Genomic DNA, 12,008 nt, shown 5'->3' with positions numbered 1-12,008 from the left:
CAATATGTCACAAAAGGCGGAGTTTGGAACCATGCCCCGGGATTCAAGAACCCCGCTGACATGATTTCGAGAGGGTCAAATCCAGCTCAAATAGCAAACAATTCTCTATGGTGGGCTGGCCCAGATTGACTAAAAAAGGATATTCAATAATGGCCAGCAAGTAGTCAAAATCCAGAGCAGCAGTTTGATTCGGTGACCCTCGAGGAGAGACCACTAGTATCGGCAGTTCTTCATATTCTGCATCCAAACGAGATTTTTGCGTTACGATCAAGTCTGTTGAGTCTCATACGACTGACTGCTTGGATGCGCCGGTTCTCGTTCAACTGTAAACCCCGGAACAAGTACCTACCAACGAAAATCTGGAATTATAACTGTCACTGAACATAAAGAAGCACTGCTCGTTTTGGTGCAACTTGCTCAATCAGAGAGGTTTCCATCGGAATTGCCGGATCTTGCATCGAAGAATGAAGTCAGATCCACCTCTAACCTCCGAAGTCTCAATCCAGTGATGACAGAGAGCATGCTTTCCGTTAACGGCCGGCTCGGGACAGCTCAAATATCGTGTGGACGTAAACACCCGATTATTCTAGACAGCCGGCATCCGCTCACAAAACTGGTTGTAAGCGATTACCATCACATACTGCTCCACGCAGGGCCGCAGTTCATGATATCCTGCATCCGTGACAGGTTTTGCCAATGAATGTCAGAAACTGGCAAGGAATGTTAGTGTTTCAGAGTGACTAAACGAGCCACTGATGGGAGATTTGCCACTTGAGAGAGTTTCACCAGCTCCTGCCTTCCAAAGAGTGGGAATCGATTAGGGGAAGGTGGGGAGACTTGATCTCCAGGGAGACTTGATCACCCCCTGTTTTATCGAGAACTAGCGTATTTTTAGTATAGATCCTCTAGACAAATGACCTTTATGTGGTGTGGTTATTTTTTGGATTGGTTGATTGATTGATTCTGCAGAGCGGTTTGTATGTTTTGACCTTCCTAAAGATTTTTTTTATTGGCCAAGCAAAATTTGAACAACTTTTCATAACAATGACCAAATGCTTTCGTTTTTTCACATCACAAAGCCATAAATATGCTCTATGGTCTGTACTGATGAAAATGTCAAAATTACATCAATGTATTTGGAGGATTTATTGCGTAGATTTCATAGAAAGGGGATCTTGGATGGTGCGAATACATTGTCGAACGTGTATGTTTCACTAGGCAGGAACACGATCAAACGCGCATCAATTGATTTTCATTTCAACCGCACAAAGCACAGGACCGGATCGCAGAAACACGACCAAACGTGCACTCCACACCATGGAGGATCGCGCTTCGAACGACCGAAACGGCACCCAACACCAATATACGAACCTCCAAACAATAATCGATTACCTTCCATATTTTCATCATTAATTGACACTCAGCAAACTGAACTATCGAAATTCATAACAGGCGCCTTATGAATCTACGACCGATTATTCCACCAGCAGCGCTTCTTGTACGCATTTAAGCTATCAGTACACTGTTTGTCATAATGACAAATATTTGTCAAGTCAGCCTGATATCCATGTCGATTTCTAATCGGTCTGATAGAAGTCCGGATCAACTTGACAAATATTTGTCATTATGACAAACAGTGGACTACGGGCTTTTCCTTCCCGAGTACACAAGCATCGATGAGCGTGTGGTCCAAATACCGGCCTCCCGACCCCGACGTTATAAGGCAACATATTGAAATTCATACCGATTCCTTCTGGCAAATGTTCTTAAAGCGTTTAATTGAAAATCATACGTCAATTTTCCTCAGTGTATGTGACTAATGTGACATGTAAGAAATTGTAAAATCACTCAATAATTCTTTCTTCCTTTTTTATTCAATTAATATATGTACAAAATTGTGTACACAATCCGCTCCATAATCTATTAGACAAGCTTGAGAAAGTCACTTTTTACTGAAATAAGGAGCGAAATGATAAAAATTACTTCACCACGAGGAATATAGAATCTAAAAAAATAATTCTAATGCAATTGTCCATGTTTCTTCAAAAAAGCATTTCATGCATTCCAACCAAACACTATCCTAAGAAGAATATAATTCAACGATGATGCATCTTGTATCACAATGTTGTTTGATGAGCCAAGTCATTAGTCTCAACGATGTTATCAGCCCCAGCAGTCTGGCAACACTGGATGTAGCTACCATCCGGCGGCGGTGCCCCTTTGGTTGGTGGGGAATATAAATCGTTTATATCTGTTTTCCGGGCAAACCAGTCATTTATGATTAGCCGCGCATTTTTTTTCTTCTCCACTCCCAATCCCAATCGGAGATCCAGCTCGCCAGGAAACGAGCCATCGCATCGCATCACCCCGGCGCGGTGCTTGCTTGGTGGGGTGCTTTATGGGATAGTCCGCTATACTAACCCGATCGGGGATCAGCCGAACCGGAGTTGTTTCAGGCTGTCAATAAAAAGTTTTACTACATGTAGTAGCAATTATTTTATACGTTTCGCATCGACGTCTCCGTCGTCGTCAGATGCTACTTTGCGCTCCCGGGTAATAAATGGCGGGCCGGCAGCAGGCAGACCGAAGCCGAGAAAAAAGGGTAACGATGAATATTCAATTTCGATGTGGCCCATCTTGATGGTTCATTACTGCTGAACAAATGACCCTCCTGGTCGAGGTTCCCACATCGACAGCGCATTGCTTCGCACAGACAATACGTCTCAATTCGAGTTTTCTTTACGGAGAATCCTTTTCTGTCATTGATCAGAAGGGACAGATAGATTTGAGCATGAGACAAGCGAAAAAAAATCATTGTCATTTTCTACGGAAAGGCAGACTCTGCGTCCTTTGTGGTATTGATCCTGGGCAGATGATGAAGGGTTTACTTCTTAGTGCAACACCTGAAGGCCGGCACTGTTTATGTATATTGATGATTGACAGCCAACTATTCATATTAAGATGAGGAACTGCAATGGATTCTGATTTTTTTTTCTCATAGGTACACCAAGATGTGTTTATAGATTTATTTCAGATCGTTTGCAACAGATGTAATGCCTCTTCATCAAATCGAGCTAGAACCCAAGCAGAATAATTAAATAAGGTCTCTACTAAGGCTGTGAACCATTCCACCGATTCGTTTAACTTTTAGTTAAAATTTGACATTTCGATGGTTATTTTCTTATCGTGGTTAAAATTTTACTCTGAAGCCGACCCATTTGTGTTTTGACAGATTGATGGTTATTTGAAGCGAAATGGACTTGGCGCCAATTTTCTCGCGAACAAAGTTTAACTATCGAACTGTCAAATCTAACCATACTCCGGAGCAGGGTTATTTTTAACCACGGCGAAATAACCATCGAACTGTCGAATTTTAACTTAAAGTTAAACGAATCGGTGGAATGGTTCACAGCCTAAATACAAGACTAGGAAAACTACTGAGTTACCGACACTGGCGGCGCCAGAGTTCTGGTAATGGTATTTTTGGCGCAATTGGTTCATTTCTAACTTGGCGTCAGTAGTAAGAACTATAATTGGAGGCGTTAATCAGTCAAGCGATAAATCATATTTCAAAAAAAATCAGGCAATTTAAAATATTACGGAATTTTTATTGCATTTTATCGTCTATAATTAAGAAGGCCACTAGGATTTTTTGAAATATTTTTCCAAAAACTTCCAATTTCTCAAGAAAATTATTTAGCTCTTTTTTAGTGGAATGTTTTCGCTGTCATAAGACGAGTTTAGTACAATTCCATTTAATTCCACCACCTCGTATTACTTTTACATATACGTATTTGTACCTCAACTGTTAGATCGTCTTCAGTGTCTCAGTGTATTCTATATGTACTAGCGCGGGCGGTTACAATTTAAATTAAATTGGACTTCATCACAATGGTTTTGACCATCCGAACAACTTCGTAGAAGACGGCATTTTCCGAATTTCACCATACATCGAGACATCCAACTCAACAGCCACCAAGCGGCTGAAATACAAAATAAACACCCTTTCTTCATAGTGATTTTGATTACCCAAACAACAGATGGTAGAAGATGGCAGCTTTCTAAATCTTACAGATTACGAGATACCCATCAAAACAGGTGATTCCTCATAGTAGCACTGCCAACAACGCTTGAATTCCGTACTAAACTCGTTACCATCATAATTATTGTGATCACTAGTGCAACTTTGTAGAAGATGGAATTTTACTACATAGGCAGAATTTGAGATCCAGCCTAACAGATATTTATTTATGAACTTCCTAAGTCCAACAGATTCCGAAATATCAAACCTATCAAGTAATTCCTCATCCACTAGCGCTGCCAAGCGGCTGCATTCCAAACATAGTGGTCTTGACCAGCCAATCCCAAACAAGTTTGCAGAAGACGGCAACTTTCTAAATCCAACAGTTTTCGAAATATTCAATTCATCAGGTAATTCCTCATGCACTAACACCGCCTATCGGTAGAATTCCAAACTAATATGCTTATCAACTAGAAGCAATATAGATTTTATTACTGACCGTATAATTTTCATATATTTTCAGATAATTTTGTGTTCGACTCATAAACTTCAATGATGAGTAATGAGTAATCTCAAATTTTGGTGGTTTTATCGAACCGTGCAATCACTTCTGACACTTGATTTTTGTTTACATTGATCGAAAGTTGCATATTGATTAGGAGAACGTGCTAGCGGTTTGATCGACTGAGATTTAATCGTATAAGTGCCAGCAATAAAAATCATTTTTTAGTTATAAGAGTACTTTTGGAGGTTCCTTTTGGTGTACGGATAAAGGACCGCCATGTCAGGAACCTTGGAGGCCGGCAAGGAGCCGGTGAATTGCGGTCCAACGAATTAAGATCCGTGTGAGAAGAACGGTGTGGTAATTCTCGGTGCCATAACCTAAAAAGAGGAAAAATTAGTGTTAAATGAGAAAATGAGAATAATGGATTAAAGTTACGTTTGAAAATCTAAAGAAAAATAGCAGAAAATAAAGAATAAAAAAATTAGTATTAGTGTAAAAAGAAGATTACTTTGCGGATTCAATTAAAAATTTAATAAGAGAAAAAGCATAATTTAAATGTTTTCCATAAATAAATGAAGAAGGACAGAATGTCGAAGACTGCGAAGGAAACGAGGACATCGACAGCTGCGGCTGAATAGACTAGATCGCAGAATAGCCAGTGGGCACAAGGACGACGCATCCTGGAACAAATAAAAGTCGAACAACGGTTCCAAAAAGTAAAGGAATGAAGGTGCAAGAGTCGAACGGCAAATCAACGGGAATGAATGAAGCGGATTCACAGGAAACAGATGACGGGAACTGTAGCACGGTTTACCTGGAACCCCTAATCTTCGATAAAGATACACCGAAACATCCAATGGAGGTAGGAAAGTTCCTTCACCAATCTGGTTTTAGGAACTACAAAGAAATCACGAAGATAGGACGATTTAGATTCAAGGTCGATTTTCTACTTCTACCCACGATTATGAAGCGGTGAAGAAAGTATTTATCAGAAAAAAATCTAAAAATCTACACACCGAAAATTCAGAATCAAACGATATGCTTTGTTCCCGGTGTGCCAGAAAGTTTCGAAGAGGGAGAGACGCAACTAAATGTGGTAGCTGAAATGCCGGTGATTAAAGTGGAAAAGATTAAGCAGAGAAATCTGGACAAGGAACAAGGTACCCAAGCAGCACAAGTCGAATGTAACTAGTTACAGCAACCTAAATGTGACTAAATCGGGTCACACATAAGCTACTGCGATCTATGTACAACATGTGTGCTGCTCGGGTAATCATCAACAACCTAAAGGTCACGGTCCAAGGACGAGAGGTCCCCGAATGATTGAAAATTAAGGAGTACCCTTCCGAGTGTACCTATACATCTTCCCAGTAAAACAATGTGGAAAATGTTGGAAATTTGGTCACACAAAGACAAAATGCCACGGGAGAACCATCTGCGGAAAATGTGGACAAGGACATGAAACGGACGATGAAGCTTTTCAACGGGGACCTCGATGCATAAACTGCAAACAAGAGCATGAAGCCAGAGAATGTCCAGAAAGGAACCGAAGGATAAAAATTCTGGATAACATGCAAAAGAAGCGAGCACCTTTTACGGAGGCGAAAAAGGTTTTTTCAAGAAGCCATTACAGCTTTTCTGTTCTTGCCGAATAGGGAGATTTTCCAGACTTCTGCGAAACAAAGTCCAACCTCGGGACCTTCCCTGGAGCCGGCTTGAAGCGAAACCGAATATGGCAGCAAAATCAACGAATTACCCATGAACAGGTCGCAGAGAATGGCGAGCCAGCAATAACAGGGAACCCGTTCAAGCCAACGGAGTTCGAAGCGTTCATCACATACCTAAGGAAGGAATTCATCCGTTTTTGCAACGCACAGGAGCGGTTGAGGTCTCTCGTAGTCTTGCAGGACAAATTGAGAACAAAAATTCAACAACAGAGAACCGAAATCGAAACAGACGAACTACTAATTGAAGTCAGCATGGATATTGAGACCATTCTCAACAATGAATGGGAAATCGAGAATCAGAGTCAAAACAATGCCAACACAGGAACGACCAATGGACTATAAGGCCTTAAAAATTCACAATGTTATGAAAACTCATATGTGAATATGTACGTTATGTGGAAGAGTGAAATTTTACTCATAAATGAGTTTCTGAGTTTGTCCGTATAGCGGCTACTGAATGAGCTCGAGATTCCAAAATTGGACGCATTGTCAACTCACTCGCAATCTATTTTCTCATGCCAATAATTCCACATGTGTATAGTACACGTTCACATTAGAGGAAGTGTTGGCTTGAGAAATAGATTGCGAGTGATTTGACTATGCGTCCAATTTGGGAATCATAGTGCTCATTCAGTAACCACCAGGTTGCGAAGGCCGACGGAGGTCCTTCGTAGCTTAGTTTGTTAAAGCACCAGTCTAGCGTACTGAGGATCATGGGCTCGAGTCCCATCGAAGGGAAAGTGGTTACCTCGAATACATTTTTCAAATCAATATTTTCCACATAATGTACATATTCACATATGAGTTTCCACAACATTGTAAATTAACGTCCAAGTCGGGTGGTTTAATCCCCGGAAATAGGCAATTAGGGAGCGGGACCATTTGGGCAGCACCCCCTATTCCCGTCCGCAACGTTAATAACTCGACCGCGTTCCAACCAAATGGCTTGATTGTTTGTACATCACTAGATATCGACAGAAACTAACCATGTACTAAAAACAAGTAATTCGGTTGTAATGCGCTCGAGTAATGAACGTTGCTGACGGGAATAGGGGGTGCTGCCCAAATGGTTCTCTACCCTATCTTTGATTGAAGTTAAAAATTCTCCAAAATAAAAAGGTACCCCGGGCAAGTAGGACCTAAAAAAACGCTAGTTCAGCAAAATCGCTGAAGCATATTTAGAAAACAGGGTATTTCAGGACATTAACCACGGATACATCATTATATGCTTCCGTTGTTGAAGTGTAGACGTGTTGTAAGCCATTTATTCAGTTACAAAAATATTGGTAGTGACTTAAATAAATGTACCTATGGGACCCACTTACTCCTTCAAACGGGGAAAATGGGACCTTTCTGCTCTATACTGTCGAAGGAAACTAATTTGAAAAATGTAGATATAATGCTCATGTAATTTCTGAGTCGTAGTATTTCAGATCATGGATGAAGGTTTATTTAAGAAAGGGATTACAATGTTAGCAGATATAAAATCAAGACAACAGCCGGTTTACCGTTTAATTGTCTGTTGTCTGGCTTTACATTAGCTTACTTTCTTACCGAATGTGTTGGATGGAAGCGATAAGCAAATCTTTGTTCACTTTTCGAATGAATGTTTCTCTGTTTAACACAAATTATTACATAAATTAGAACCTCAAAAGGAACGTTATTATTCAGGCGGTGTTGTAAATTTGTAATAGAACGAAATGGCCAATATATGTCTTAAGCACTTTATTTATCTTAAAATCTGTTAATCTGATGCGAAGTTTAAAAATAACAAAACACAAGACAAAACCTGTTGATCTATTGTAGAATAAGTAGATTGTTTGCACTGTGAACGGAAACTTTTGCATAGTTATAACCATTGCTCTTTTCCATTAGGGAGATAATTTTCAGAAAGTATAATACACGTTTGGTAAATCAATTGTACACTACTTCTTAATAACAACTAAACCAACGATATCAACTGCATTTGATTCAGATCCATATGATATATGAGTGTCGAAGTTATTTTTCACTAGACAACAATCTAAAAACAGGTGAAATGGCTCTATCAAAAATGTTGTTCAAATATGTCCCACTTGCCCCATGTATGATGAAAATCAAGGGAAAGTGAAAATTGCAGACTTTGGCTTTAATCAAAACTTTTAAATCGTTTTTGATGTCACACAATTATTTAATTGCTCAAAATATTCACTTTCCACATCAATGATGAATTCATGAACGACTATTTTGTTGGAAATCCATTGAATTAAAATAAAAGTGATAGATTTTGTCGGTAGTTTAAAGTCATGATTAAAAAAATACCATTGGAATGGTGCCGCAAATGGTTTTGATCCCAATTTTTTTTTTGTCAGGCGAATTCGTTGATAATTCTGCTTCATCTTTCTAGAACATTGTTACCATTAAAAATGTTCACAAATTAACCAGCAGCCATAGTACCCACTTACCCCGTATTTTCACTTGCCCCGGGGTACCTTATACAAAGCATCAGACAAACGGAAAAACGAGAAGAACTATATACGTGCATGACTACAAACAACTTTCAGATCGCCATCCTTCAGGAGATACAGTCACTCTCAAAATTGAGCGTACAGTATGGATTAGTTGACTACATTCGAAAATTTCAAAGGAAATTAAATGGTTGGCACGGTTGGTTTTAATGCATTTCAATATTCATCTCGCCCTTTAATGAATGCGTGCATAAATTGGTTAAATTTTTTTCTCTAAAGTACATTTATTTGAAAATAATCTTAAAATACGCCTGTTAGATGTGACAAAATTGAGCGTACAGCGATTTTTTTCTATCAAATTTCTTATTATAAACACGATTAATGTATTTTAATATTGTTTTTTCGTGATTATATTTATAATAATAAACATCCGCTACTTAAACATTCAATGTTTTGAAATCAAACCATGTTTTGGTCAAAATGGCGAACAAGTGAGAGGTAAGAACATTGTTATTTAACAATTCAATGCTGCTGGGCAAAATATATGCTTTAATTTGTATGTTTCATCGGCATCGTATCTTATATATGATAGATAATCGAATTCGAGCGAGACATACGATTTATTTGGGAAAATTCAGTCGATAAATGATGAAAACAGATGTAAACATACAGAGAAAACGACAAATGTTAGGTATGACATAATTCAAATTTAGTATGTCTTTAACTCAAATTTGTTTTAAAGCTCGATTATTGTCTCAGGTCTATCATTAAGAGTAATATTATTGAATCGGATCATTCACAGTCAAATTCTAAAAGTACAAGGTACATGTTAAGGTACCGAGCATAAAAACAGCTTTTCAACCCCGTAGAGCACTTCTAATTGAATATTGAAAAGATAGCTTAAAATCGTAATTTCATAGTTAAATTTGGATTAAACTCCACGATCTGGTAAAGTGCCCAATGCTTTTTGCCGTTTTTGAGTGCGCACTAGCGGTGCATTATTTTTCTTTTAAAAACATAACCAAATCTTTGTATGGATAGCAAACAGTAAAATAAAAGTTTATAACTCGAAATTTTAAGTGTTTTTATTATCCCAAAAGTGGCCCGCCCAATAGGTTATGGGCAGGGACAGAAAAAGTCAGTTCAACTACACTCAAACAGCTGACATCCAACACACAATCAAGTTGCTAGTCCTTCCCGAATTTGAATGTGCGAATGAATAGGACGGCATGTGCACGAACAGCAGCAAGCGTCGACTCTCGGTGTCAGCGTTGTTTTGTGCGGTGTCAAAATGAATCTTCAGCTTGGCAAATTGATATTCAATTTGAAATCTCAAAATATGAATATCATTTCATACTGCGGTGCATGGATTCAACATTTTGAAGTCAGATTCCTGAAATATATGCATCTGTTTAGTATATAAAGTAAAATAATCATCATTTATCGGTGCAAATTAACCGCAATTCAAAATATTCATTCCAGCCCCGGTAGATATTCACTTTTTGCGCTCGATTATCAATCGGCTATTGAAGTTCGGGCGGTAAATTTGGTATGGAAGTTTGACAGCATGCTGCGAGATGTTCGTGCCTGCATCGTCGAGCGTCTGATCAAAACAAACACGAATCTATGACGAAGCTGCCTACTGAGCATCGATGCAACTGATAGTAAAACGAAGATTTCCGTCCTTGGTTATGGGCCCGAGAACGATTCGTGGTCGCGTTTCGGTCGAGTGAAGTGTTTTTCGACTGTGGAAGTGCGAAAAATGGATGGCGATCGAGAAGAAACGCATCATGTCGCCATGTTTGATGGCAAGATCTTTTTTTTTCCTTATTGGGTATTTTAATAACTGCGACCATTTGTTAGATCTATTGTGATAAGAACAAGCAAGAACTTTGTCGCATGGAAGTTCCTTATGTTAATGGCCCGTTTACATATAGGCTAGTTCTAGCGGACAATGCACTGTCCGACAATACTAGCTCGATATTAGCATAATGTAAACACTACTAGCACATGACAATTCCTGTTTACATTATGCTAATTTCGCGCTAGTATTGTCGGACAATGCATTGTCCGCTAGAACTAGCTCATATGTAAACGGGCCATAACCTTGCTTGAAGAGCATGGTGGAATGTACACTGACAATATTTTACACGCTCATGCTAATGGTTTCACATGTGAATTTTCACTAATTGAGAAGCATGGCAAAATAACGTGTAAATCCAGTCCCAATTGTCAAAGCATGAATCGTTCGATACAATCGACCAACACTAAGGCTCTGTCTCATTTCCCGAATTAAATTTAATTTTACTTAAAACTGACAGTTCAAAAATTTAAAAATCACCCAGCCATAAGAATGGCTGCGTGCTACCCAGCAATTCCAATAAGACATCGATCAAGAATGATTCGATATCTGTCAAAAGTAATCCTGGTCATCCAGCAGGGTTATTCGATAATTATTGAACTGTCACTTTCAAGTTTAATTTGAGTTTAATTATCCAATTGAGACAGAGCCTAAGAATTAAAATGAAAAACACGTTAGATTGCAAAGGAATGCTGTCGTAGCATTACGTCGAAATTAATGTCGTGTATTCTTACCATTTTAAATAATCATAAAGAAATACATTTGGCTGATTAGCAAATTTATTATACCCTTTTTGACGTACATAATTAATAGAATTAATAATAATATGTATATTAAATGGACTATCCCTGGTGGTTGATGGTTCCGTGACAAAGATTTCCAGACTTTCTCCTGCCTATGAATTCATTCTGCCTGATGGGTAGTGCGGTGGACTATTCATCTAAAAAGTAGGAATTATTAATTATTCGATTTTAGAATAGATTTCTAGTATGTACTTACCATTTTGAATATAATACAATGAATTGCAATCTCGAATTAGGTATCGAATAGTTGCAACTCTTAAAAAATCTTGACTCACAACAGGAACATTTGATAGCCGCCATGTTCGTGTCATCACCAATATGACAGCTACATAGAATCATGTTCAAAACACGTTATAATGAACAGTTTTTCCAAGTAGTAATAAATCAAGTTTATTTCTTGTCAACTCAACGTGGTTTATTGATGAAAATGAAGACTGTTGAAACACGTTAGATCCTCGTGGAAAAGAACATGATTCAATCGTGTGGAATATTTTCAGTGTATCCAGATGGAACAGAGAGATGTGACGAGGCTCAAGGTGACTGGTAGTTCGCATCCATGACGACCAACTGATGCGTTGGTAGGAATTTTCGAGAGGAAAAGTGTTGCCAAGCATTTTCGCCTCAATCGGCAGCTGGACCAACTT

The sequence above is a fragment of the Armigeres subalbatus genome, chromosome 3, assembly GCF_024139115.2.
Source record: "Armigeres subalbatus isolate Guangzhou_Male chromosome 3, GZ_Asu_2, whole genome shotgun sequence".
Taxonomy (NCBI): Eukaryota; Metazoa; Arthropoda; class Insecta; order Diptera; family Culicidae; genus Armigeres; species Armigeres subalbatus.
This window is presented reverse-complemented; position numbering follows the sequence as displayed.